This window comes from Eleutherodactylus coqui, chromosome 6 (genome assembly GCF_035609145.1).
Source record: "Eleutherodactylus coqui strain aEleCoq1 chromosome 6, aEleCoq1.hap1, whole genome shotgun sequence".
In the NCBI taxonomy this organism is placed as follows: Eukaryota; Metazoa; Chordata; class Amphibia; order Anura; family Eleutherodactylidae; genus Eleutherodactylus; species Eleutherodactylus coqui.
The window spans coordinates 104,495,090-104,522,798 of record NC_089842.1 but is presented as its reverse complement, the minus strand read 5'-3'; the positions used below and the strand labels follow the sequence as shown (position 1 = coordinate 104,522,798).

General features: G+C 39.3%; 1 protein-coding gene across 14 annotated transcripts in view; it reads left to right on the top strand.

Annotated features, from left to right (window-relative positions):
* Window positions 1–27,709, top strand: part of CHD5 (chromodomain helicase DNA binding protein 5) — a 159,069-nt gene that overhangs the window by 15,333 nt on the left and 116,027 nt on the right. The gene's annotated exons all lie outside the window — the stretch shown is intronic.

Genomic DNA, 27,709 nt, shown 5'->3' with positions numbered 1-27,709 from the left:
AATCTATTTGTCTGTCTACTTTCATATCCATTTCCTATTAAGGGCAGATTACATTGGGAGCTAAAATACGCTCAATTATACTGTGATTTTGCTTTCGCTCCCTCCCCTCCGCCTGCATTGTGTTGCATGTTAGAATTCTCCAGAGTTTTATTAGGGCAGCCTGTGAAATTAGACTGCTGAGACCCGTCGTTTTGCATGGGTGCATTTCTAAATAAAGGCAGCAATTTATTTAAATGCGTTATATGGCAGGAAATAAATGTAAATGTGCTGCTGTAGCCAAGGACACAAAACCATAAGCACAACTCATTGTTTATCTTCTTTGTAATGCTGTATTACTCTGCGCCAATCTACTCTGAAAATTTACTAATAAAAATTAAAATGTAATTCAGAGCATGAGAATGGAGCCGTGAGCCGTGAATTGTAGACCTGTAGTAAAATTCTTCAACCTGGCACTTGTTGTTCATGAGAGGAATTTTTAAATTGCTATTTAATATCAATCTGATAATCTTAGACTTGCCTGGTTCCACATATTCCAGGTTGATGGATTTTTACTCTACGTGTTTACGTTGTAAGTAGGAAACTCCATTTTATGTTATTTGTATTTCTTCTATTGCATAAAATGGAGCACATAGTTAAAACTGTTAATATTGCCCCTGATAGACAAAAATATAACTTTTATAATACTGCCCACTGTATACAAGGATAGCACGGTGTACAAAAATATAACTACAATAATACTGCTTCTTCTGTATAAGAATATAATTTCAATTATACTGCCCTCTATGTACAAGAATATAACTGCTATAATACTATTCTTTAGGTAGAAGAATATATCAACAAAAACACTGCTCTCTGTGTGCAAGGATATAACTACTATGATACTGCCCCTATGTACACGAGTATAACTACTATAGTACTGCCCCTATGTACAAGAATATAACTACTATAGTACTGCCCCTAATGTACATGAGTATAACTACTATAATACTGCTCCCTATGTACAAGAATATAACTGCTATAATACTGCCCCCTATGTGCAAAAGTATAACCACTATAACACTGCTCCCTGTGTACAAGAATATAACTACTATACTACTGCATGCTATGTACAAGAATATAACTACTATAATACTGCCTCCTGTGTACAAGAATATAACTACTATAATACTGTCTCATATGTACGAGAATATAACTACTATAATACTGTCTCCTATGTACAAGAATATAACTACTATAATACTGCCCCCTATGTACAAGAAGATAACTACTATAATACTATCCCCCTATGTACAAGAATATAACTACTATAATACTGCCTCCTATGTACAAGAATATAACTACTATAATACTGCCCTCTATGTACAAGAATATAACTACCATAATACTGCTCCTATGTACAAGAATATAACTACTATAATACTGCTTGCTATGTACAAGAATATAACTACTATAATACTACTCCTATGTACAAGAATATAACTACTATAATACTGCCTCCTATGTACAAGAATATAACTACTATAATACTGCCCCCCATGTACAAGAATATAACTACTATAATACTGCCTCCTATGTACAAGAATATAACTACTATAATACTGCCTCCTATGTACAAGAATATAACTACTATAATACTGTCTCCTATGTACAAGAATATAACTACTATAATACTGCCTCCTATGTACAAGTATATAACTACTATAATACTGTTCCTATGTATAAGAATATAACTACTGTAATACTACTCCCTATGTACAAGAATATAACTACTATAATACTGCTTGCTATGTACAAGAATATAACTACTATAATACTACTCCTATGTACAAGAATATAACTACTATAATACTGCCTCCTATGTACAAGAATATAACTACTATAATACTGCCCCCCATGTACAAGAATATAACTACTATAATACTGCCTCCTATGTACAAGAATATAACTACTATAATACTGCCTCCTATGTACAAGAATATAACTACTATAATACTGTTCCTATGTATAAGAATATAACTACTGTAATACTACTCCCTATGTACAAGAATATAACTACTATAATACTACCTCCTGTGTACAAGAATATAACTACTATAATACTGTCTCACATGTACGAGAATATAACTACTATAATACTGTCCCCTATGTACAAGTATATAACTACTATAATACTGTTCCTATGTATAAGAATATAACTACTGTAATACTACTCCCTATGTACAAGAATATAACTACTATAATACTGCTTGCTATGTACAAGAATATAACTACTATAATACTACTCCTATGTACAAGAATATAACTACTATAATACTGCCTCCTATGTACAAGAATATAACTACTATAATACTGCCCCCCATGTACAAGAATATAACTACTATAATACTGCCTCCTATGTACAAGAATATAACTACTATAATACTGCCTCCTATGTACAAGAATATAACTACTATAATACTGTTCCTATGTATAAGAATATAACTACTGTAATACTACTCCCTATGTACAAGAATATAACTACTATAATACTACCTCCTGTGTACAAGAATATAACTACTATAATACTGTCTCACATGTACGAGAATATAACTACTATAATACTGTCTCCTATGTACAAGAATATAACTACTATAATACTGCCTCCTATGTACAAGAATATAATTACTATAATACTGCTTGCTATGTACAAGAATATAATTACTATTATACTGACCTCTATGTACAAGAATATAACTACCATAATACTGCTCCTATGTACAAGAATATAACTACTATAATACTGCCCCCTATGTACAAGAATATAACTACTATAATACTGCCCCCTATGTACAAGAATATAACTACTATAATACTGCCCCCTATGTACAAGAATATAACTACTATAATACTGCCTCCTACGTACAAGTATATAACTACTATAATACTGCTTGCTATGTACAAGAATATAACTACTATAATACTACTCCTATGTACAAGAATATAACTACTATAATACTACCTCCTATGTACAAGAATATAACTACCATAATACTGCCCCCCATGTACAAGAATATAACTACTATAATACTGCCTCCTATGTACAAGAATATAACTACTATAATACTGCCTCCTATATACAAGAATATAACTACTATAATACTGTCTCCTATGTACAAGAATATAACTACTATAACACTGCCTCCTATGTACAAGAATATAACTACTATAATACTGTTCCTATGTACAAGAATATAGCTACTATAATACTGCCCCCTATGTACAAGAATATAACTACTATAATACTGCCCCCTATGTACAGGAATGTAACTACTATAATACTGCCCTCCATGTACAAGAATATAACTACTATAATGCTGCTCCCTATGTACAAGAATATAACTACTATAATACTGCCCCTATGTACAAGAATATAACTACTGTAATACTGCCCCCTATGTACCTGAATATAACTACTATAATACTGACTCCTATGTACAAGAATATAACTACTATAATACTGCCGCCTATGTACAAGAATATAACTACTATAATACTGCTCCCTATGTACAAGAATATAACTACTATAATACTACCTCCCATGTACAAGAATATAACTACTATAATACTACCTCCCATGTACAAGAATATAACTACTATAATACAGCCCCCTATGTACAAGAATATAACTACTATAATACTGCCCCCTATGCACAAGAATATACCTACTATAATACAGCCCCCTATGTACAAGAATATAACTACTATAATACTGCCCCTATGCAGATGTGAACTGAGCTATATCTATACAATTTTTGGTGGCCTTCTTAAGACTTTGCATACATCTGTTTCTGTCTTAGAAATGGCTTTGCCAGAGTAGACCGGAGACAGTTTATTTAGGCTGTTAGTTGAACATTGCCTGAGGGTCTGTCAGCTGAGCCTGATTCCACCCCAAGCAGAAGACAGAGGACATTCTATTCCAGTGATTTATTGTGATTGGATGAGTGATGCTCATCTAGTGATGTCACCAATCCTGTGCTGGTGATGTCACAGCTCCCAACCAGTCTCTCTAACTACAGTGTGCAACTCTTTACTGCTTGACAGCTTACTGTGTAAGTGATACATACATTCTGCCATTACTGCACACATCATTCCTCAATAGCCCAGAGTGTCACTCCATCATCAAATGGGAAACTGATAAAGTTAAATGGATTTCTAATTGCAATTGCCAACATGACAAATGCTTCATTTCCGAATTTCTCTTAATTTAAGAAACTAAAGACGCTAATTACTGAGCCCCATCAGGAGAATGTCAGCATTGTAGAGTGTGACAGATTTCTGAGGAAGCCTTCGCTTGTTCTTCTCTTCTTCGGCTGATTTTCAGGCAGTCGCAGCATTTAGGAGTGTAATGATGCTTATTTGTAAACAGTGATTACCGTAGAACTTGTGTAGTGACTAGAGAACCGCGCAACATAGTCTCATTTCTATATGAGCAATGATATTTCCTTCTTTGTGGAGTGTGTGGTGTATAAGGAGCTTCTGATTAAGATACTGCCTTTCAAGGCTGGATACAGTATCTCATTGCTCGGTAGTCACGGTCTCTCAGTCTTCTTCCCAACCTGCATGTCAGTGTAATTACATTAACTTGTTCTCTGAACTCTCCACCTTCCTCCCCTCTCCCATCATGTCCCAGATAGTCAGTGTAAGTAACTTAGAATTGCTATGCCCCATCTGCTTCCCATTGGGTGCAGAGATACATGTACAGAGAAAGTGACAAGCGAAGTGCAGGGAGCTGTAATTTTACGACAAGGTCATTGAGGAAGAACATCCTGCCAGGTCCGTACCTAGATATTTCCTATTACATGTTCTGTAGAAATCAGTAGAACTTACAGCCTACAAAGGAGCATGTACAAAGATACAGGATCCGCATCGCAGCCGAAAATCGCATGAATAAGAGTAAACCGTGACCAAGTCGTAGCTAAATCTCACCCATTTACACAGCTGGGTGCAGCGTATATACGCCGCAGCCCAGAATTCCTTTGGCTTGGGGGAGAGAGTTTAGCAATGCTAAACTCTTCCCCACACCTCCCACCTCCCCCTTCCTTTGCCGGCTGATCATGGCAATAGCAGCTCCCGTAGAAGCCTCCCCCTCCCTTTGCCGGCGAAGGGAGGGGGCCAGAGGTGGGAGGGAGTTTAACAGCGCAAGCCGCTGCTAAATTCCCTCTCTCCCCTTGCTGGCAGCTCCCATAGGCTTCTATAGGAGTTGCCAGGTGATCATGGCGAAAAGATATGGCAAGACCTGTGTTTTCCGCGTAAAAGCTCTTGGCTGGAATCCGCAGTGTATGTGCTATTTTACTGTCCAACCGATTTTACGCACCAGAAAATTGCCCATCTGAATTAATGCATTAGAATCCGATGCTTCAGGTGGCCGCGATTTTCGGCTGACATTTTATTGTGGCAAAATAGCCACGCTAAAATGTTCATGTGAATAAGGCCTAAGGCCGGTTTCACACGAGAGTATGCGTATTTGCGCATGCATGAGCACTGCATATATGCAGAACAGACGTTGCTTTTTGTGCACCCATCAGCGTATATTTTACTGTTTTTTGAGCGGGCAAGGCATGAGCATTTACTTGTACAAAAAAAAATAGGCACCAATGCTCCCAGCCATTGAATGGGCTAATTAGTCTAATGACTTCAAGATGTGTTCTTTGCTTATGCAGTTACTCAGCGTATTTTGCACACATTTGCGCATCCCCATAGACTTCTATGGGGACTTTTGGTGCACAAATGTGCAAGAAAATAGAGCAAGCTGAATTTATTTTGTGTGTGATCGAAATGCGCATGAAAATACGCACATGTGAATGAACACATTGAAATCTGTGTTCTAGTCACTGCATATTGCGAGCTCGAATACATGCACAAATGCGCCTGTGTGAAGCCTGCCTAACAAAAAGGCCTCTGAGGAAAGGGCCTCTGACACCCTAGTGTTTATTTGTTCTGTTAAAAAAAAGGAGTACACATGGACAGCATACAACACATATTATTCTATGGTGCAGCACACACATTTGAGTTTGTTCACGCAGACACGGACTGCATGAAAAAACTCATCACATGCATGTCTCTGATCTGTTTTAAGGATGGTGCTTGCCCTTTACAGTCAATGGGGATTGAAAAAAATCGGACAGCACTCAGATGCCATCTGTGTGCAGTTTGTATGCAGAAAAATAAGAATTGAGCTTGTTGCAGTTTTTCTTTTGCAGACATAAAAAATGGATGGCACTGGGAAGAAAAAAAACTGACACACAGATCAAATACAGAGGCCACATAGAGCTGCATGCAGATGAAACTAAACATCCATTTTTATAGATGTAACATAGACTTTTTTTAACGCAAATGTGGAACTAGCCAAGAGCTGCAGTTTGTAAGTAAAAAGTGAATCTAGCAGAACAGAGAATTATAAGTTCTTCCTTTATATTTCCCATACGTTTTGAATCAGCTTATAGCATTTGTTCCAAAAAACTACATGAAAACTGTGGCTTTTTTAAATTGGGGAACAAAACGGTGTTAAATTCCCCTAATACTGCTCCCTTTGAATAATAATATAGCTACTATAATACTATTCCCTCTGGCTAAGACTATAAATACCCTAATATTGTCTCCTATGGACAAGACTATAACTATGATAATATGCTCCCTATGTACAAGAGTATAACGACTATAATACTGCCCTCTATGTACAAGAATATAACTACTATAATACTGCTCCCTACGTACAAGAATATAACGACTATAATACTGCCCTCTATGTACAAGAATATAACTACTATAATACTGATCCCTATGTACAAGAATATATCTACTATAATACTGCCCCCTATGTACAAGAATATAAGTACTATAATATTGGCCCCTATGAACAAGAATATAACTACTATAATACTGCCCACTATGTACAAGAATATAACTACTATAATACTGCCTCCTATGTACAAGAATATAACTACTATAATACTGTCCCCTATGAACAAGAATATAACTACTATAATACTGTCCCCTATGTGCAAGAATATAACTACTATAATACTGCCTCCTATGTACAAGAATATAACTACTATAATACTGCCTCCAATGTACAAGAATATAACTACTATAATACTGCATCCAATGTACAAGAATATAACTACTATAATACTGCCTCCTATGTACAAGAATATAACTACTACAATACTGTTCCCTATGTACAAGAATATAACTACTATGATACTACTCCCTATGTACACGAATATAACAACTATAATACTGCACTCTATGTACAAGAATATAACTACTATAATACTGCATCCAATGTACAAGAATATAACAACTATAATACTGCCCCTATGTACAAGAATATAACTACTATAATACTGCCCCCTATGTACAAGAATATAACTACTATAATACTGCCCACTATGTACAAGAATATAACTACTATAATACTGCCTCCAATGTACAAGAATATAACTATTATAATACTGCCCCTATGTACAAGAATATAACTACTACAATACTGTTCCCTATGTACAAGAATATAACTACTATGATACTACTCCCTATGTACAAGAATATAACAACTATAATACTGCTCCTATGTACAAGAATATAACTACTATAATACTGCATCCAATGTACAAGAATATAACAACTATAATACTGCCCCTAGGTACAAGAATATAACTACTATAATACTGCCTCCTATGTTCAAGAAGATAACTACAATAATACCGTCCCCTATTTACAAGAATATAACTACTATAATACTGCCTCCTATGTACAAGGAGATAACTACTATAATACTGCCCCCTATGTACAAGAATATAACGACTATAATACTGCCCCTATGTACAAGAATATAACTACTATAATACTGCATCCAATGTACAAGAATATAACAACTATAATACTGCCCCTAGGTACAAGAATATAACTACTATAATACTGCCTCCTATGTTCAAGAAGATAACTACAATAATACCGTCCCCTATTTACAAGAATATAACTACTATAATACTGCCTCCTATGTACAAGGAGATAACTACTATAATACTGCCCCCTATGTACAAGAATATAACGACTATAATACCGCCTCCTATGTACAAGAATATAACTACTATAATACTGCCTAATATGTACAAGAATATAACTACTATAATACTGCCTCCTATGTACAAGAATATAACTACTATAATACTGCCCCTATGTACAAGATTATAACTACTATAATACTGTCCTCTATATACAAGAATATAACGACTATAATACTGCCTCTTATGTACAAGAATATAACTACTATAATACTGCCTAATATGTACAAGAAAATAACTACTATAATACTGCCTCCTATGTACAAGAATATAACTACTATAATACTCCCTCTATGTACAAGAATATAACTACTATAATACTGCTCCTTTGTACAAGAATATAACTACTATAATATTGCCCCCTATGTACAAGAATATAACTACTATAAGGCCTTAGTCAGTCGGGCTTTTTTGCGCGATTTGCGCATGCGCATGCGTCCGGCGATTTTATAAAACCATTGCTTTGCAATGGTATCGGACACATGAGCGCTTTTTATGCGCTCGTCCGATAAATTATAGAACAGAAATCGCAGATCGCACCTATCTGCGATTCCTGTTCTCTTCTCTATATGCGCTCAATGGGGCCGGCGGCAGCAGCGCCGACCCCATTGAGAACATATACTAGACAAATCATTCTACTCTGCCACAGCTGTAACAGCTGCGGCAGAGAAGAACGATGTTTGCCCATTGAATTCAATGGAGCTGGCAATACAAGAATATAACTACAATAATACTGCCTCCTATGTACAAGAATATAACTACAATAATACTGCCTCCTATGTACAAGAATATAACTACTATAATACTACCTCCTATGTACAAGAATATAACTACTATAATACTGCCCCCTATGTACAAGAATATAACTACTATAATACTGCTCCCTATGTACAAGAATATAACTACTATAATACTGTCCCCTATGTACAAGAATATAACTACTATAACACTGCCCCCCATGTACAAGAATATATCTACTATAATACTGCCCCCTATGTACAAGAATATAACTACTATAATACTACCTCCTATGTACAAGAATATATTATGTTATATTTCTATTTGAACTTAGATTCTTACACTTAAACACATTTTCACATTTTGTATCTATTTGTCTATACTCATACAATGTTAGTTCTTACTTTTCCTGTGTACATCAGATATATGTAAGACATCATGTTTCCAGTAAAGGATTCATTGACTGCAATGCAGTATCTCATTTACAATTTCTCCCTTGTGGCACAACATAGCATTCCCAATACACAGTACTTAAAAGCCTTCCTCCACTTAACATTAAATCAAAATGAAGAGTTTGTTGGAAGGTGCAGGGAGAGGGGTAGTCGTTCAGGGAAAGGATTCCACATATCCTTAATTTCTATCTGTTAATCTTTAAAAGGATACAACACGGTTGTCATAGATGTTTTATATTTATGGTCAGATCTAATCTGTGGCAGCTACCAGCCAGACTCTTGGTTTGCACCACCCAAAAGAAGGAGGGGAGAAGATATATGAGAAGTAGGCTATGCTCAAGGGGGCCTTGTAAACTAAACACCTCCTGACACAGCCTTCCCGGATCACCTCCTTAGAGATCATAGAAAGTAGTGTGTAGATGTAAATCACAATCATTTCAATCCTCTCCTGCATTGATTTCTATAATCAGAAAGGATGGCTGCATTCAGTTTCACAAGGTAGGATAAAACCCCTTTACAACCCTAGGCCACCAGGAACGCTGGTTTCAAAAATGGACACAAACCCAGACCACCAGAGATCCTAGGACAAAAGGATTCGCTAAATCACAAGGTAGGATAAAACCCCTTTACAACCCTAGGCCACCAGGAATGCTGGTTTCAAAAATGGACACTAACCCAGACCACCAGAGATATTGACATTTACCCCTTTAGTACTCTAGACCCCCATGAAAGCAGACATTGACCCCCTCATTTATGTAAATCATCAGGTATGCTTACCATAATACCTTCACAACCCTAGACCGCCAGGGATACAAATGTATTACCTTCTAAGCCAGTCTAGACCAATTTAACTTTAAATCCTTCCCTCCAAGTTTTCTCAGATCACTGGAAACATTTATAATGAACTTTTAAGCCATTGTCAGCTGCCAAGAAACATAAAATATTAGCGCTTAAGCTAAGCAGTAGTCAGATAGTAGTAGTCACTATTCCGGTGGTATGGAAGCCTTTAAAAATGCAGCGGTGCAGTACATAAAATATTGCGCAAAAGTTTAAAATGCTTTCAAAAATAGAAGTGTTAACAGTTTATTTTTGTCAATTAACAAAATCCAAAGTGAATGAACAAAGGAAAAATGTAAATACTATCAATATTTAGTGTGACCACCCTTTGACTTCAAAATAGCATCATTTGTACACTTGCATACAGTTTTTGAAGGAACTCGGCAGGGAGATTGCTCCAAACATCATGGAGAACTAACCACAGATCTTCTGTGGATGTAGCTTGCTCAAATCCTTCTGTCTCTTCATGTAATCCCAGACAGACTGGATGATGTTGGGATCAGGGCTCTGTGTGGCCGTATCATCACTTCCAGGACTCCTTGTTCTTCTTTACGCTGAAGATAGTTCATGATGACATTGGCTGGATGTTTGTGGTTGTTGTCCTGTTGCAGAATAAATTTGGAGCCAATCAGATGCCTCCCTGATGGTAAAACATGATGCATAAGTATCTGCCTATATTTCTCAGCATTGAGGACACCAGTAATCCTGACCAAATCCCCAACTCCATCTGCTGAAATGCAGCCCAAAACTTGCAAGGATCCTCCACTAGAGATGAGCGAGCACCCAAATGCTCGGGTCCTCGTTATTCGAGTCGCGCTTTTTGTAATATTCGAGAGCTCTACTCGAGTAATGAACCCCATTGACTACAATGGGAGACTCGAGCATTTTTGTATGTGGAGCACCGGGTGCCGAGCTTTTTATTTCTTCTTAGGTTCGTCTCTCTCTCTCTCTCTCTCTCAAAAAATTTGCCAATGGCGCGCGCTGCGTTGCGGCGGGGAGGGGCCACTTCTAGCTAGAATTCTCTGAATAGTAGATGAGTATACCTTGATCCCACTGGTTTCTGCCAGTTTTGAGCTGACGGCACTGCTGGACATCTTCCAATTTTGAAGGGAAACAAGTGTACCTAGAAGAATTGATGCTGTTTGGAAGACAAAGGAAGGTCACACCAAATATTGATTTGATTTAGATTTCTCTTTTGTTCAGTCACTTTGCATTTTGTTAATTTACAAAGATAAACTATTAACACTTATATTTTAGAAAACATTCTTAAGGCCCTTTTACACGGAGCGATGATTGCTCAAAGATCGCTCATAGGACAGTTTGAATGACAGCTCTGAGCAGTCATTTTGCATAAACTATTATTTAGCTACTCAGCTACTTAAGAGCAATTAAGTGTGCAAATGAAGCCTTAGCTGAATGCAGTATATAGCCCGAGGGCTCTTATCTGCTTTCAGTTCCTTTATTCTCCAACAGGAAACAATGCTATCAGCACTCCCTGTTGAGAACTGCTGATAAGGCTTAAGGACGATTTTTAGTTTGGCCTGAACTTAACGATCAGCTAGAAGTGCACGAAAAGTGCACGATGGCCTCGCGTTTACACGCAACGATTATCGCTCAAACGAACGCTTTTTGGTGATTTTTGAGCGATCATCACTCCGCGTAAATGGGTCTTTACTTAGCAGCATTTTTTCTACACCTGCCTAAAACCTTTGCACAATACTATATATGATACTCTCTGTTCTGCTCAGTTTCGTCAAAAGACTGCATTTCTGACTGTATTTGTGACTACAGAAGGGGAAGGTGAGAAGAACAGAATCTTGGCGTATCGGAGGTCTCAGAAATTCTACGGATGGTGGCCCTACCCATGATTTCTCTGGGGAATACATAGATAGGACATTGATATAAGATATAATTTGCAGTCACCCTGGTAATATATTGTCATTCAAATATTTTTGAAGTTCAGCTTCACAGGAAGAGTGAACACAGGGCTAACATGTAACGACTAGATCATAGCCAAATCTAATACATTTAGGTGTTCCTCCCCATAAAGTGATTATACGTTTCCAGGTTTAGCAGAGTCAAAGCTGTTCAGAGCAGCCTGCAAAATTTTCTCCCATAAGCCTCCTGTCATTTCTTAATGAGTCTTATGCTGATCTTTCCGCCTGTGATTTATTTTTAGCTTGTTCCTTCCCTATGGTCCAGACAATGAGAGTTTGTAAGGTTGGAATGCAGAGAGCTGAACCGGGGAAGCGGGGTTTGTCTGGCAAGGGAATCCCACCCTCTTCCAAGCCTTATGTAACATGACAGTACTGCTAAGAGCACATTTACACCTATTGCAAGTATAGGTAGTTCATCTGTCAAGTCTTTATTCTGCTGACATGCAGTATAATTATGCAACTTCAGGGAATTTAAATGAAGATGCTGGAGTAAATTTTCCCAGAACTTTGCCTTGTATTGACTCTGTTATTCCTCCTGGAAATGTATGCAGAAATTGACAACCGTCTTACTATTTCTCATTTCAATGGTGCTTGTATCTATACAGTATGTATATCAGAGTTAATAATTTAACTCTGATTCTAATCAGAGTTAATAGTGTTGGGATATACACTGTTGACTATGTATATGGTTAGAGAAGCTGAAAGCCTCCTGGGTAATTGCTAACAATGCATATTGTGGCTTATTATATACGAGGGATATGCAACTAGGAAGTCAATTTGTTGATGGCATCAAACTTATAGGGATTATCTAGGTTTTTAAAACTGACAGGCTATCCTTAGGGTAGGCCATGAATATTCGATTGGTGGGCATTTGACTCCCGGCACCTCCACTGATCAGCTGTGTGAATGGGCAATGGTGCTCAGATGAGTACTGCAGCTTCCTCATTCTTTACATTACATTTTGGACAACGGTACAATAAGATGCACATCTGCTATTAAAAGTACACCATTCTGCAGTATGGAGCCATGTAAGCAATGAAAAGGCCGCAATGCAGAAGCCTCTTCAAAACAGCTGATCAGTGGGGCTGCAAAGATTGGAACCCCCACCAATCCAATAGAAACATAGACTGGTAGAGTTGGAAGGGACCTCCAGGGTCATCAGGTGCAACCCCCTGCTTACTACAGGATCACTAAAAATCTTAAAGGGGTTGTCCCGCGAAAGCAAGTGGGGTTATACACTTCTGTATGGCCATATTAATGCACTTTGTAATGTACATCGTGCATTAATTATGAGCCATACAGAAGTTATTCACTTACCTGTTCCGTTGCTAGCGTCCTCGTCTCCATGGTGCCGTCTAATCTTCAGCGTCTAATCGCCCGATTAGACGCGCTTGCGCAGTCCGGTCTTCTCTCTTCTGAATGGGGCCGCTCGTGCCGGAGAGCGGCTCCTCGTAGCTCCGCCCCGTCATGTGTGCCGATTCCAGCCAATCAGGAGGCTGGAATCGGCAATGGACCGTACAGAAGACCTGCGGTCCACCGAGGGTGAAGATCCCGGCGGCCATCTTCACAAGGTAAGTAAGAAGTCACCGGAGCGCGGGGATTCGGGTAAGTACTACCCGGTTTGTTTTTTTTATCCCTGCATCGGGTTTGTCTCGCGCCGAACGGGGGGGCTATTGAAAAAAAAAAAAACCCGTTTCGGCGCGGGACAACCCCTTTAAGGTTAGGCCATCAGTTTTAAAAACCTGGACCACCCCTATTGTTTCCTATTCATGTTTATGGAGGTTACTATTGATGAAGATCTGTTTCCTACAATGAAAAAAGGGACATACTTAGGAATTTCTTTTAAGCTTTGGTTGCCCCAATGTCAAGATAGTAGCTAGATATGTAATAATAATCTTTATTTGTATAACGACAACTTATTGCACAGCACTTTCAAGCTTGGGAGAACACAGACAATACAACATTTACATGTGATATACAATCAGTTTGAAACAAACGGGATGGAGGGGATATAGGAGGTACGGGGGGGGGGGGGGGGATTGAGACATGGGGGAACACAGGCCGTACAGGAATTACAGGAACCTCCTAGTGTGTTCTTAGTGTTGGTGTGTGAAGCTATACGCAACAAAAACCAAAATGCACCCTTTCCCCAACAGTTGTGGCTCCCTCTCCCACTGGAGAGTAGGCCTTGAAACCTACAATACAACTTGTAATAGAGAAGGGTAGCATTACGTCTCTTTGACAACCCTGGGTCCTTCTAGTGTTTTTACAATCTTGCACTGCCCATATGGCTGGGGTTTAGACTGTCCTGACTTTGCGCCCTCTTCCATAAAGTTTCCTTTGCTTTGAGTGGGATACCTGTGTGTCCTTAAATGATACTTTGCTCTTTAAAGAAAGTGCCTATCCAAAGCTTTTCTCCCTGATGCAATAGGTGTCTTGTAACTGCTTTTTCTCTCTTCCCCCATGGAATAACATGCAAACTGAGCTGAGACATGAAGACCTGTTTCTAGGTAAATCAGAATTCTTAGCTGTTGGCCAAACTGTTTAACAATAGCTCTTGGTCAAGAATACAAGACTCTGTCATCAGGGGCGTAATTAAAGGCTCAGGGGCCCTGATGCAAAACGTGAGCTGGGGCCCCCCCTCTATCTGTATCTGTACCCGTACCCATACCTAAACCATGCTGCACAGAGATATAACTTGAAGCTTCTGGGCCCCAATGCAAAACCTGTAACAGGGCCCCCAACTATAATGCTTTATTCATAGTACTGGGCTCCCTATATGGAGAAGAGAGGCCTTATGGGCCCCCTAAGGCTCCTGGGCCCAGGTGCAATCACATCCCCTGCACCCTCTATAGTTACGCCCCTGTCTGTCATCCATAAAAGTGTAAGATCATCCTCTCTGCACTAGTTATGCTGGTATGGCCGCTCATATGTTTCCAGGTGTCCTGTATTCTATTCATTCTTTGTCGACATTGTTAATATTTTATGTTGATCACGGTGCAAATGAACTGGGACTTCTGTACCCTTTGCTGTTGATTTATTGACGCCCTCATCCTTAGATTTGAGAATTCACCTTCTATTCCAGTTTTAATTAGTTCTGGAGACTTGTCCTCGGATAATTCTCCGTAATAATTTTTCTAGTGGGGAATCCATTCAATGAAAGATAAGCAGGAATCTAATTATCCTCTTGTCTGAATTCTTCACTGAAAAGATTAGCTTTTGTAAATATATATTATTTTATGTCCTTTGTCTTATATTTTCATGAATCGAATCTTCTGTTCATCCATGAAAAATGTCTTTATCTGCTTTGACCTTCAAGATTACTGAACAGAAGTAATTCCTAAGTGACGCTCCTGCATCCGATACCGTACTGTAAAACTGTGCAAATAAGGGTATATTCACACTGCATTGTAATGTCCATTAGGCGTATGCACTTGGCAATACTCCTGTCACAGAAGTCAAAAGTATCCATAAAGTCTCATTCACCCATCGGAGACCAAAAGAATATCTTTTTAAAATCTATCAAGCTTGTATAAGTCAGTATACTTTTTTTTATTTCAACATTATTGAATAGTGTAGTCTGCTGAGTTATTCCATACGGAGCTGCTGAGTATAAAAAAACATATGACCAGTACTTTTTAACATGACAAGTATGCGCAATTTCTGTTCCTATTTGCCTGTACAGTGACATAAATCAGTGGCATCTATCAGGGGAATACTTTGGGGCGTCCTCCCCATCTCTGGCAGGCACTAAACGCACAGTCTGAATAGATGCTTACTTATACAATGTAACCTCCGCACCACAGTTTTCCATGTATTGTTCCTGTTTTCCACCAAATACCAAGAATTCCTGTATTGGCAAGAGGGGGGAACTAGTTAATATACATTCAGTAGGTGAACAAGAAGAAGGGTACAGATGGAAGTACACTATGGCGGCAGACTTCAACTACACATGGGATTTTAAAAAAGAATAACATTCTGACTACTTGCAGCAGCCAGTAGAGGGCATATGAGAGCTTAAAGCATACTGTCCTCTCATTGAGTTCACTATATAAACTGTGAGCATGACCTTGCCTGACGAGCTTTGGGCACGTGACTTCTTTGGAGGTGGTGAGTCCATTGCATTGACTGGACTTTAGTCTCTGGATCATACTGATAGATCCAGCTTTCATCCTGTGTGATCAGTCTGTTGAAAAAGTCCTCCTGGTTTCCATGGCACATCGTCAAAAGAGCCTGGGAGCATTCGACTCGTTCCTGCTTCTGGAAAGGTGTGAGCAGCCGGGGAACCCAGCGAGTGGATACCTTATGAGTATGAAGATGGTCTTGGATGATTTTTTTCCACGGACCCCACACTAATATTGACATTATGGGCTAGGTTGCAAATGGTTATGCAACGATTTTCCAAAATTGCAGCCTCCACTTGCTGGATGGTGCGTTCATCGATAGTGGAGTGGGGTCGCCCTGGTATTGGAGCCGTTTCCACTTAAATCCAACCACATTTGAATTGACAATGCTAGTTCTTGACTACGCCCTATGATGGGGAATCCTCTCCATAAACCTCTTTCATCTCATCAAACGTCTCCCTTGCTGTGCGGCCTTTCAAGTAAAGGAACTTGATGACTACTCTGTATTCCACTGGGTCCATTATCAGGCCTCGCACCACTTCAGCACCTGGAAAAGAAAGATCGTTATCAGTTCAGAGCTGCAAATTGACAGGTAACCTATAGAGGCTTCTATCATTACACCTGTGCAGTTTCAGCATCCTGCGATAAATAGAAGTGGGTCAGGGGAAATCTTTAATGACCCCCCTCCCCCCCCCCCCCCGTTTCCTTCTGTCAGTAGGGTTGTGTGCAGGCTTGTTTTTTGCAAGACAAACTGTCACTTCTATTGGTACCATTTTGGAGCATATACGACTTTTTAATAGCTTTTTATTACATTTTTTTCTTGGAGACAGGGTGACCAAGTAAGCGCAATTCTGGCATTGTGTAATTGTTTGCTGAGTTCACCATATGGAATAAATATTGCGTTATTTTGGTAGATCCAACGTTTATGGACACAGCGGTACCAAATATGTTTTGTGTTTTTGTTTTTTTTTCCATTTTGTTTTTTTATGAATATGGGAAAAGGTCTGTTTGAACTTTTAAGTATTCTTTATTTTTTATAGTAAAACTTTATTTTACACATATTTTTATTCTTTTTTTTTCAGTCCCCATAAGAGACTTGAATTTGCGATCGTTTGACTTCAGCATTGAAATATATGGTAGTTCATCCAGTATTTTATTAGGACAGATCACAGGCCACTTCTAATAAGCAGAAATACAGGGCAACCTAAGGGGGGCCTTCAGAAGGTTCTGGGGTGTTATGACAACTGAACGGCGCCTTTCAGTATCATCTTGAGCGGACGCTATTGGACCCCTGAATTTTAATTGAGGCATTTACCATGGCATTTAAAGGGTTAACAGCAGTGATCAGCGTGAGCACTGATTGTGGCTGTTGCAGGTGGGTGTCAGTTGTCACAAACAGACGGTACCTGCTGCCTATGGAGCAGGATCAACTCCTGATCCCGTTCCACACAAACTCTGATGCTGAAGGATGTACATTTACGTCCAATTGGGTCAAGAGGTTAAGCTATGTATATGCTCAGCATTTAGAGTTCTTGACAACCAAAAAGACATATTAAAAGAAATTAATTGGTACAGAATATTGAATCTATTAAGATTAAATAAAAAGGGATTTTCTGAAGGTATATTAGCCTAAAAACATAAACACGGCCGTATTATATTTGGTGTATAGAGCTGTAAAATGGAGACCATACACTGATGTTTGCCCATACGGTACCTCCATGTGTCCCCAATTTTATATAAAGACGCAGTTGTTTTCCTCATAGATTCATATTGAATACATTACGTGCCATGCTTTGAAGTATTATCCTCTAGAATCATCGCTTCCAGGGGAGAAGATGGCGCATCATGGAGGCACCATATGGCGACGCACAGATTGCCTGAGGCTCCGTAATGCAGAGATATAGGGAATTCATGTGCCGCCATACAAGGTTCATGCATACAGATACGGATTATCATTGATCCTACTGCAACCGATCAATAATTTGTAATGCATTACTTTCCAATTGCTGGTGGCTGCCATGCTCTGCACACATTCTCCTGTACTGCAGTGTTAATAGTCCTGAAGAGCGGTGTATTCTTTTCGTCACAGTGCGGAATATCCCGGCATCATTCTAATCATCCTGTATGCAGAGAAATACCGCAATCAGATTGCTATTTCTCAGCTGGTAAAAAAGATTAAGCAGAAAACCATCTGTTAGTATTTTTGACGTGGAACAAAGTGAGCTATCAGTGAATTTCTGCCTCCCCCCTCCCCCGCCTTCATTCGTCTGCCTCTTCACTGTGCCAAAATAATTAGTATGATGACTTTTTTTTTTTAACGAAAGAAAGAAAATAAAGAAAAAGTCTGCAGGAATCCAACGCTGAAAATACATTTTAAATATAATTATTACAATGGAGAAGGAAAATCACTGAGAATCCAGTGTGGATGCTGTATCCTGTATTATTAATGAAACATGAGCAGCGCAATATTCCAAATCAGGGTGGAATGTTACTAAATACCCTTTGGGGATTATAGGGATCATTTCACAAATACAACTCCTTTTCAGTTTGAAGTCTGGTCTGGCTACTCCAACCCCAAGCAAACAGCATGGTGCCATTGGCTATACATTTCCCCTACAGTGACCACTACAGGCAAAATGTAGTATTACACGTGGTCATTCGACTAAAGGGCTGATCATGTCATACAGTACCTGATTGGTGCAAGTCCAACGGAGCAATAACTACTGTTTGTTTGCAATTCTCCACTCATAAAGGGGCATCCTTAGAGGAGGAGGGGGGAAGGTATTAATTACATCCAAATATGGACAGGGGTTTCCATGTATGGCTGCAATTACAGTATTCCTAACTGGTGTCAAAGATTTTTCAGACCCCTGAATGTTAAATCCATGTAGTCATTTAGTGATTGCATAGCATTGTATAACTATGCGGATTTGCCCCTCAGGAATATAGGAAAGCTTTAGAATAATCCCAATGGGAGCAATAATAAATATAGAGGGCAGCAGAGAGCTGAATTCTCCTCCGGTGACTTATATATCCATCAACAGAATGCAAACTGCTGTTTTAGCAAGAGCCCGTTCACAAGAGCATCAAAATCGCGCAGAAGTTCGTTGCACAAAAAAATCATGGCAAAATCACCCAAAAATCGCGTGAATGGACGATTTTTGACGATCAAGTCCCGAGCCTCATTAGTGTTTAAATCGTCCATTGACACGATCAGGAGCAGCGGGTTGCCAAAAAAATGCTATTGGAATTACCTCCGTTCATAGAAATCCTCCTAATGATTTCTAATGTTTTAAATAGAGGCACCTGTCTTCTTTTCCAAGACACTACTAAACTCCTTCCCCCTCCCTTTTTTTCCAGCTCCCCTAGGAGTCTATGGACACTCCTGTGTCAGTGGCTGAGTTCAGTCACTGATGTCCTATCTCTTTAGGTACATTTTTTTTTCTTTTTGGCGAGGCCTAAAATCGTTCATCTGAACACTTCCATAGGAAACCATTAGTTCTATTAGTCAAGATTCTTTTGCGCAAGATCGTCCATGTGAACAGGCCCTCACCTTGATTGCGTCTGTAGCCCTGCTGGCAGATTGTCCTAAAACAGTTGTGTTTTAGATGTGGTCTTGCAAAAAGTTGTAGGATATTTATACTTCTAGCAACCCTAAGACCTTATTATAAAGTTATGCAAGCAGTAAGAAAATTTGTTGTTGAATTGCTAGTTTAGCGTTTTTCCAAAAATATAGATTGCATTGTGTAAATTTGCAGGTAGAGGCAATACCAGCGTATTTGAGTGTACTATATATGGTTTACAGTATCAGATCGAACATTTTGGCTCCTTTCTTCTTTATATGAGGACTGTTGAAACGGATTTTGCTGATTTCAACATTATGGAAAATCCTGTTGCGGAAGGAGCTTGTAAAGGAAAGTGGAAAATGAATAATTTGAAACATATGGGGAGCAGAACTGAACAGTAAACACAAATCCTGGGGAAACAAAGACGTCTGTGAGCCTGTGAAAACATACAGGGGTGTTCTCAGGCAGGTCACTGAGGAGGAATCTGAAATTTGAGCATTATTGTGCTCTAGTTATTGCCAAAGCATAAAATTATTATACTGCCCCACTTCCACATACTGTATAAGATCAAACAATGTGAGATGTGAAAAGCCAGAGAATGGCTTACAGCATAGGTAAGTTTTCAGATGACTCTTCAGAATAAGTTTTCCATGTGTGTACATGAGGAATAACCCTATATCTAGTCATTATATGACTTGTATCCTGTATTTATCATCAGTTTTTCCCTCTACAGGCTTTATCTATAATTTTCAGTTTTCTCTGAGCTGGTGTGAGAAGATGCCTGCTTTTTCTCCAATAGACTGCACGTGAAGTTTATTCTGCTCTCTGCGACACACATATAAATAACTGGATATTTTACAGAAATACTGAGCAGTGTAGATGTGATTTCAGTAGCTGTGGGACAGTAAATCATTCACCATTAGCTCCAACAGCCAAGTCTGTGTGAGTTTCTCCCCCTGTAAAATGACATGTGCAGGCGACTTATGCCCCTATTTGCCTATACAGTGACATACTATCAGTACTATCAGTGGCATCTAGCAGAGGAATACTCCTCCCCTCATCTCCAGCAAAAAACGGAATATCAGGAATAGATGCATGCAAACAGGAGGGATGTTTGTACCATCTTAACAGAAGTTTGAAGCTTGCCTCCTGATATTGAGAACTAACAGAAGTTTTAGAAGTCAGCATCAATATTTCCATTCTCTGCTTTGGGGTAAAGGCGAGACTAAGATCAGCTTCCTACTGCGCAAGATACTTAGGGGGTGTATCCTCACTAGAACCCTAGAGCATAAGATAGGAAATGGACAGAATATGGCATATTGCACTTGACCTTAGCCAAAGGTTTTCACTCAGTAGTCTTCCTTGTAAAGGAGGCAATGGGGATAAAGAAGAAAAGTAATGCCATAACTGAAAAGATCCCCAAAACCCTAATGGAGGTGGATCAGTTATAGCAGAAGGTTGTGACAGAAGGCCACTGTCTCCATAGACTTCTATGGGCACTCCCCCGACTTCCTGTTCCCCCTCTTGTGATCTCAGTTAGCAGGAAAGGACTTTACATAACAACAGGTAGTGGACAGCAGATTATAAGAAGGGGAGACCCCTAGTAGCCAGCACTTTAGAATAATTTTCTCCTCATAAAAACATCATTTTAGGTAAATAAAGTGATTTGCACACTTGCTAATTATCATGTTGGCTATCACATTAGCACAAGTTTGCTGAAAATTTAGCGACCATCTAAGGGGGTTTTCCCAGACTACACAACAGATGACCTATCCTCATGATAGGTCCTCAGCATTTGATTGGTGGGGGTTCGCTGCTCGGAATCCCCACTGATCACCTGCATGACATAACAGCGTCACTCTTGTGAGCGCCACTGTCACTTCAGTTCATACTAGACTTGCTATATATAATATGGTACTGTGGCTATTGTTTTCGGCTTTCATTTATACACTTGATGACGACTCTCCAATTGTTTTGTGTCTACAGCTTCTATGCAAGCCTATGCATTTCATATGCTCCAAAGTAAGGCCACTCTCAAACAGTGACGGCAAACACAATTCGATTTTGATCACAGCATTTTGCCATGGTTTTACCACCGTTCATTGTGATGGGTGATGAAGTGCGTTAAAAAGTGTGAAAACGCAGCAAAATAGAGCAGACAGCACTCAAAAATTGCGGCACATTTGAATGCATGTCTGCGAGGCCCCATTGTAATCAATGGAAGCATTATAGTGCTATTACCGTAGCGTTTAAAATGCCGCAGTAATGGCGGTAAAAAGCGCATGTGTGAGAATGGCCTAAAGTTCCTTTTATTTGAGTCAATTATCATTTGAACGAGCGAACAAGTGAGTGACGTCACCGCTGGCTCATTCACTCTACTGCAGCCTGTTTAGACATGTAGATGCATCGTTGGCCATTCAAAATCATTCAATCCTTCACATTTGCTGTATAAGTGAATGAGAACGACTGAACAATCGCTGTTTAAAGCGAACGATAAGTGAACGAGCCAACAATGATTATTATGCCTGCATAAAATGAACGCCGAATGAAAAATTAAGTATATCGTTCATTAGTCAGTTGTTGGCTTGCGTTTAGATTGAACGATTATTGTTCACTTTTGCTCGTTTGAAGGATTTTTTGAACAATAATTGTTCCGTCTAAAAGTACCTGTACTCAATGTGTCGTCTGATCCCTCAGTCTGGTGTTAGGGCCCATTTAGACACAATGATTATCGCTCAAGAGCCGTCTTTTGAGCGATAATCATTGCATCTAAACGTGTGGTCATCGTGCACTGTTCGTGCACTATTCGTTCATCGCTCATTTCTAGCCAGCTAGAAATGAGCGAGAAGCCTTATCAGCACCGCACGCTGATATCTCAGCGGGCGATGCTGATATTCTTTCAGCTGTAATCCTGCTGGCAGTTCTCAGTGGGACACCAGCTGAAAGTGCTGAGAACAATGCAGCTATTTGCATATTTAAAACAGCTACTTTGTTCTCCGAGCTATCGAGGCAGTATCCCACTACACCTGCATAACTCCTAAGTAGCTACTTAGAGTTATCCAACTGTCGTTTGAGCGATTTTTGAGCGATCATCGCTCCGTGTAAATGGGTCTTTATTTCATGCCTTCTATCTCCTTTTCTATTGTCTGTAGGTTGGAACATGGGGCAGAGATAGTTAATTTGCACATGACTACAGGATCATTGTATATACAGGGTTTGTTTGTAGTCTGTTACCATGTAAACACTTAAGTTTGCATAGACACTGTATACAGAAAATAGTAGGATATTTTTAATCAAGACTATTTGCAAAGTCGCTTTAGTTTTTGAATTTACATGCTATGGAACAACAGAAAGCTACTTATGAAGCTAAACACAACCTTTATCATACATCCACATGGTATGCATTCTCTGCAGTGGAATATCCGCTGCACAATCCACATCTTTTACATTGAAATCCACACCGCAGGTCAGGTTATGCTGCAGGTTTTATTTGCAGCATATGGATGAGTTTTCGTAAACTCTTATCCACTATCCTCCTACTGTGAATGCTGTGGATTTCCACAAGAAGTTTGGCTGTGGAAAATATACAGCAAATACTTTTTCTCCACATGTGAAAATATCCATAAAGTGATTTGATTGAGATTTACTCACCACCGCAATCTCAAGAACAAGGTTGCTCAGCCCCCCTCAACAATTAGTGAATGACTATTTAAAGGGGTTTTCCAAGACTACACTATTTGTGACCTATCCTCTGCAGGGTCCATTGCTCAGGATCCCTGACGATCATCTGATTGAACAGGCTGTGGCGCACAGGTGAGCGATGCGACCTCTTCTTAGGCCTTCCAAATCACATTCATTAGTCACATGGTGTGTGAGCAGCTCAATCCCATTCAGGTGAATGGAATTGAGCTGCAATACCAGGCATAGCCACTATACAATGTACAGCACTGCCTATATAGCAGGCCTAGAATTTATAACTGTGAAGGAACATCTGCAGCATCCGAGGAGTGGGCCCTAGCCTAGGAGATAGCGGGGATTGATGTAGGCCTTGTCACGGTGGCTCTACCGTTTTCCACCCGGAGGGTAACCAGGGACATGTCCAACGGGCCAAGGGCAGGCTATTAAGATTAGGTTAACCAGGAAAGGGTTTACCTTAGTCCTTTTTTGTCACGGGTGACGCCATCGTTCCTTCCTCCGCAGTGATCTCTCAGTAGATGAATAAAGAGTCCACACACGGGGTGAAGTTTAAAGGCAGAACCGGAAACGGTCAGTAGAGCCATTTACTAAGAACAATTTGTAACAAATCCAATACAGTCCACTTTTACATCCACTGGCAGGACAGGCAGTGCAGAAGAATACGTGATGTGACAGGGAGGGAAACAGGAGAGAACATAGTGACTTACACAGGCCAAGTTATCTGTGGTTCTCTGGTCCCGGACACCTTCTCACGAACAGCCTTGACAACTCTCTACAGGTTTACGCTCACGGATTTGTAGACTTGCACTCCACATATTCATTCACATGGAACACATTGACAATACACATAAGAACAAGACTACATAGATCATTCAGAAACATCCAGAAGCTTCCACACACAAACTTCTGTACACTACCACTCCAACATATAACAAGGCAAATAAATGTAAAGGCTTTTTATTGAAGATATGGCATTAGTGTAACGATAAAATGTTCCATGATTATTACACTGTGTCGTATTTGTGACCCGCAGCAAATGGTTATATTTGGCATTAGCCCGTGTCTATTCCTTCGCATGTCTCTACCTATATAAAATTATATTACCTGTTTAATGCTTACTCTGTAATCCTGACTGTTATCTCGGCGCACATATTTTATACGTCGTAAAATGTGTAATTCAAACTGCTCAGACCTGTAGAACGGAGAATCTGACAAAGATGTTATGCTCAAATGTATACTTAGAGCTCTGATTTAAGTGAACCTCAGAATAACATGAGAAGCGGTGCCATGTCTCCTTAAGGAGAGCACCCAAAAAGTGTGTGGGGACACCTAGAGGGTAAATGGATCAGAGGATAGTATAGTCTCTCCCCAAGGAGAGCACCCAGAAGGGGTGTGGAGACACCTAAAAGCTAAATAAAGGGACTTATAGGGCAATGCTCCTTTGGGAAATTTATGCAAATCAGAAAGAGGGAAAAATAGGTATTTTTCCATCTTTCTGATTTGTCAAAACAACATAGCATACAGGGAAATCATTACTTATACACAAGGGGGGATTTATCAAGACTGACATTTGATACACTAGTCTTAATTTATTATGAGGTGCTCATCTGGCCTCTGCACGGTAAACAGTAAAATCTATGCCTCTTTGTTTGCCATAAATCATAGTAAAGCTGCTGGGCCTGTGAGTGGCCACACCCCTGTTGTTAAGTCCCACCCACATTTTGAAAGAGTTTCAGGTGTTGTGCAATAAGAAAAAAGTTCAAAATTTTTGCACACACACACAACAAACATTCACCAAAATTAACAATTTTTTTTTCTGAACATCATTTTGGTGTACAGCCAGTGATAAATACTCCACAATAACAGACGATAGATTAGAAATATCGCAGATTTGGAAATCGGTCTATATCTATCTAGAAGGTTTTTTTTATCCATCTTTATGATCGTAGGGGCAATATTATATATACTAAAACCGAAATAACAAATCTTGGAACAGTGTTAGAAGAGCAGGGTAGCTCTTGCATATAAGTTGGGTGATGTCCTCTAAGGTTCTGGGTGGAATGGTGCTTTTCTGGTCAGCACTGTTGTCTTATACTATTGGAGTCATGGGTTCTAATCCAACCAAAGCAAAATCTGTATGGGATTTGTAAGTCTTCCCAGGACTCTACAAAAGTCTCGTGATGGTTGTGATGAATGTTGAACTGTATGATTCTCTATGGGGATTTTCGTAGTATAAGTACTCTATGGCTGGCTTTTAATGGGGTCTTTATGACTCATTTTTATTGGAGCTCTGTTAAGGCCAGATCAAGAATGAGAAGAGAAAAAAATCAGTAAACTTACCATATCTCTAGTATTATTGTATCTAAGTAATACCACCATCCAATGCCTAATAAAATACAATGCAAATAGTACCCCCATAATAATGATACATAGACCTAAATAATGCTACAGCTAAAGGCTTATCCTTATACAACCTCTGTAACTCATTTATTCAATAGATCTCTCACTTTCTCTTTATCTATCTATCTATCTATCTATCTATCTATCTATCTATCTATCTATCTATCTATCTATCTATCTATCTATCTATCTATGGGCGTAACTAAAGGCTCAGGGGCCCTGTTGCAAAAGGTGAGCTGAGCCCCCCCTCTATCTGTATCTGTACCTGTACCTATACCTAAACCATGCTGCACAGAGGCATAACTTGAAGCTTCTGGGCCCCAATGAAAAACCTGTAACGGGGCCCCTAACTATAATGCTTTATTCATAGTACTGGGCTCCCTATATGTAGAAGAGAGGCCTTATGGGCCCCCTAAGGCTCCTGGGCCCGGGTGCAACCGCATCCCCTGCATCCTCTATAGTTACACCCCTGTATCTATCTATCTATCTATCTATCTATCTATCTATCTATCTATCTATCTATCTATCTATCTATCTTATGTATAATTTATTTATTTTTTTAATAAATGAGTTACAGGGGTTATCTGGGATTTGAAGAAATTGAGATAAGATAAAATAGAGAAAAGCGTTACTTACCTGATGAATCCCACTCCGCTGCGGTGTCCCTGTCAGTCTTTGGCTGCACTGGGTATGGATATATGGCACATCACTGCTGCTGGAAAATAAACTATTACTGGCTTCAGCAGTTTTGTGCCATACATGCTAACATCACCGCTGAAGCCTGTGATTGGATGTAGAAGTTACTTGGATGTGCAGTACATCACCATTGTAGGGGAAAAAAAGGAAGACCAACAGGGACCACCGGAGTCACAGGTCTGGAGTGCCAGGGAATTTAACAAATGAATAATGCATGGTATTTTTATTCTGTTTTCACATTTGCTCCTGTTAGCTTAATTTCATCAAATATTGGGCAACAATAATTTTAAATTCTGTAACTTTCAAGTGTCTCACTTAACCTGTAACCATCAAGCTTACTGTGCCATTCTGTGTGTTTGTTACCAGTAAGTGTTTGTGCCTCTGTCTAGAGTCAACTGTTCAACAGAAAAACTGCTCTGCCTTTATTCTCAAAGGAGAACCTATAACGCCCCCTAACATTGTCTCCCCATGTTTATGACAACCTCTATACAGTGCTGTAGAATCTGGTGCTATATAAGCAACACGAATGAAAAAAACTTATAAATCAAAATAAATGTTTTCAAGAGAAAATGGAGGGTCAGAAGCTGATAGGGAAAAATGGATAAATAATTCAAATCTGTCTACATCCAGAGACTATTTTGTGTCTAGGTGCAGTAATAACTATTAAAGATTCAACAGCAGATATCATGCTGTGCGGCTATGTCTAGTTATCTGAGAACACTGTATTTTCTCATAACCATGCTAACACTAAGGCTGTGCTCACACGACTGTACGGTAAATGCCGTGTATAAAACGGAGCGTGTGGAGCTTCATACACTGGCTTCCTGCTTTCTTTTTTTTTTTACTTTTCACTCATGTTTCCTAGCAACATGTGTAAAAAAAAAAAAAAAATGTGATGCATACACAATGTAATTGCGTACGTATGGCGTTTTCATACGCACCCATAGAAAAGAATAGAGCTTTATTGCATGTAATACGCGGTAAAATAGAACATGCTTCATTCTTTTTAGCGCAAGTATTATTACACGCAATGAATATACGCAAGTGTTAATGGAACAATAAAAATCATTGCACTTTCATTGACTCTATTCACCACCTATTATGCACGCGTACACTGTGCACGTAAATGCGCACTTAAATGACACTTATGTGAGCCCGACC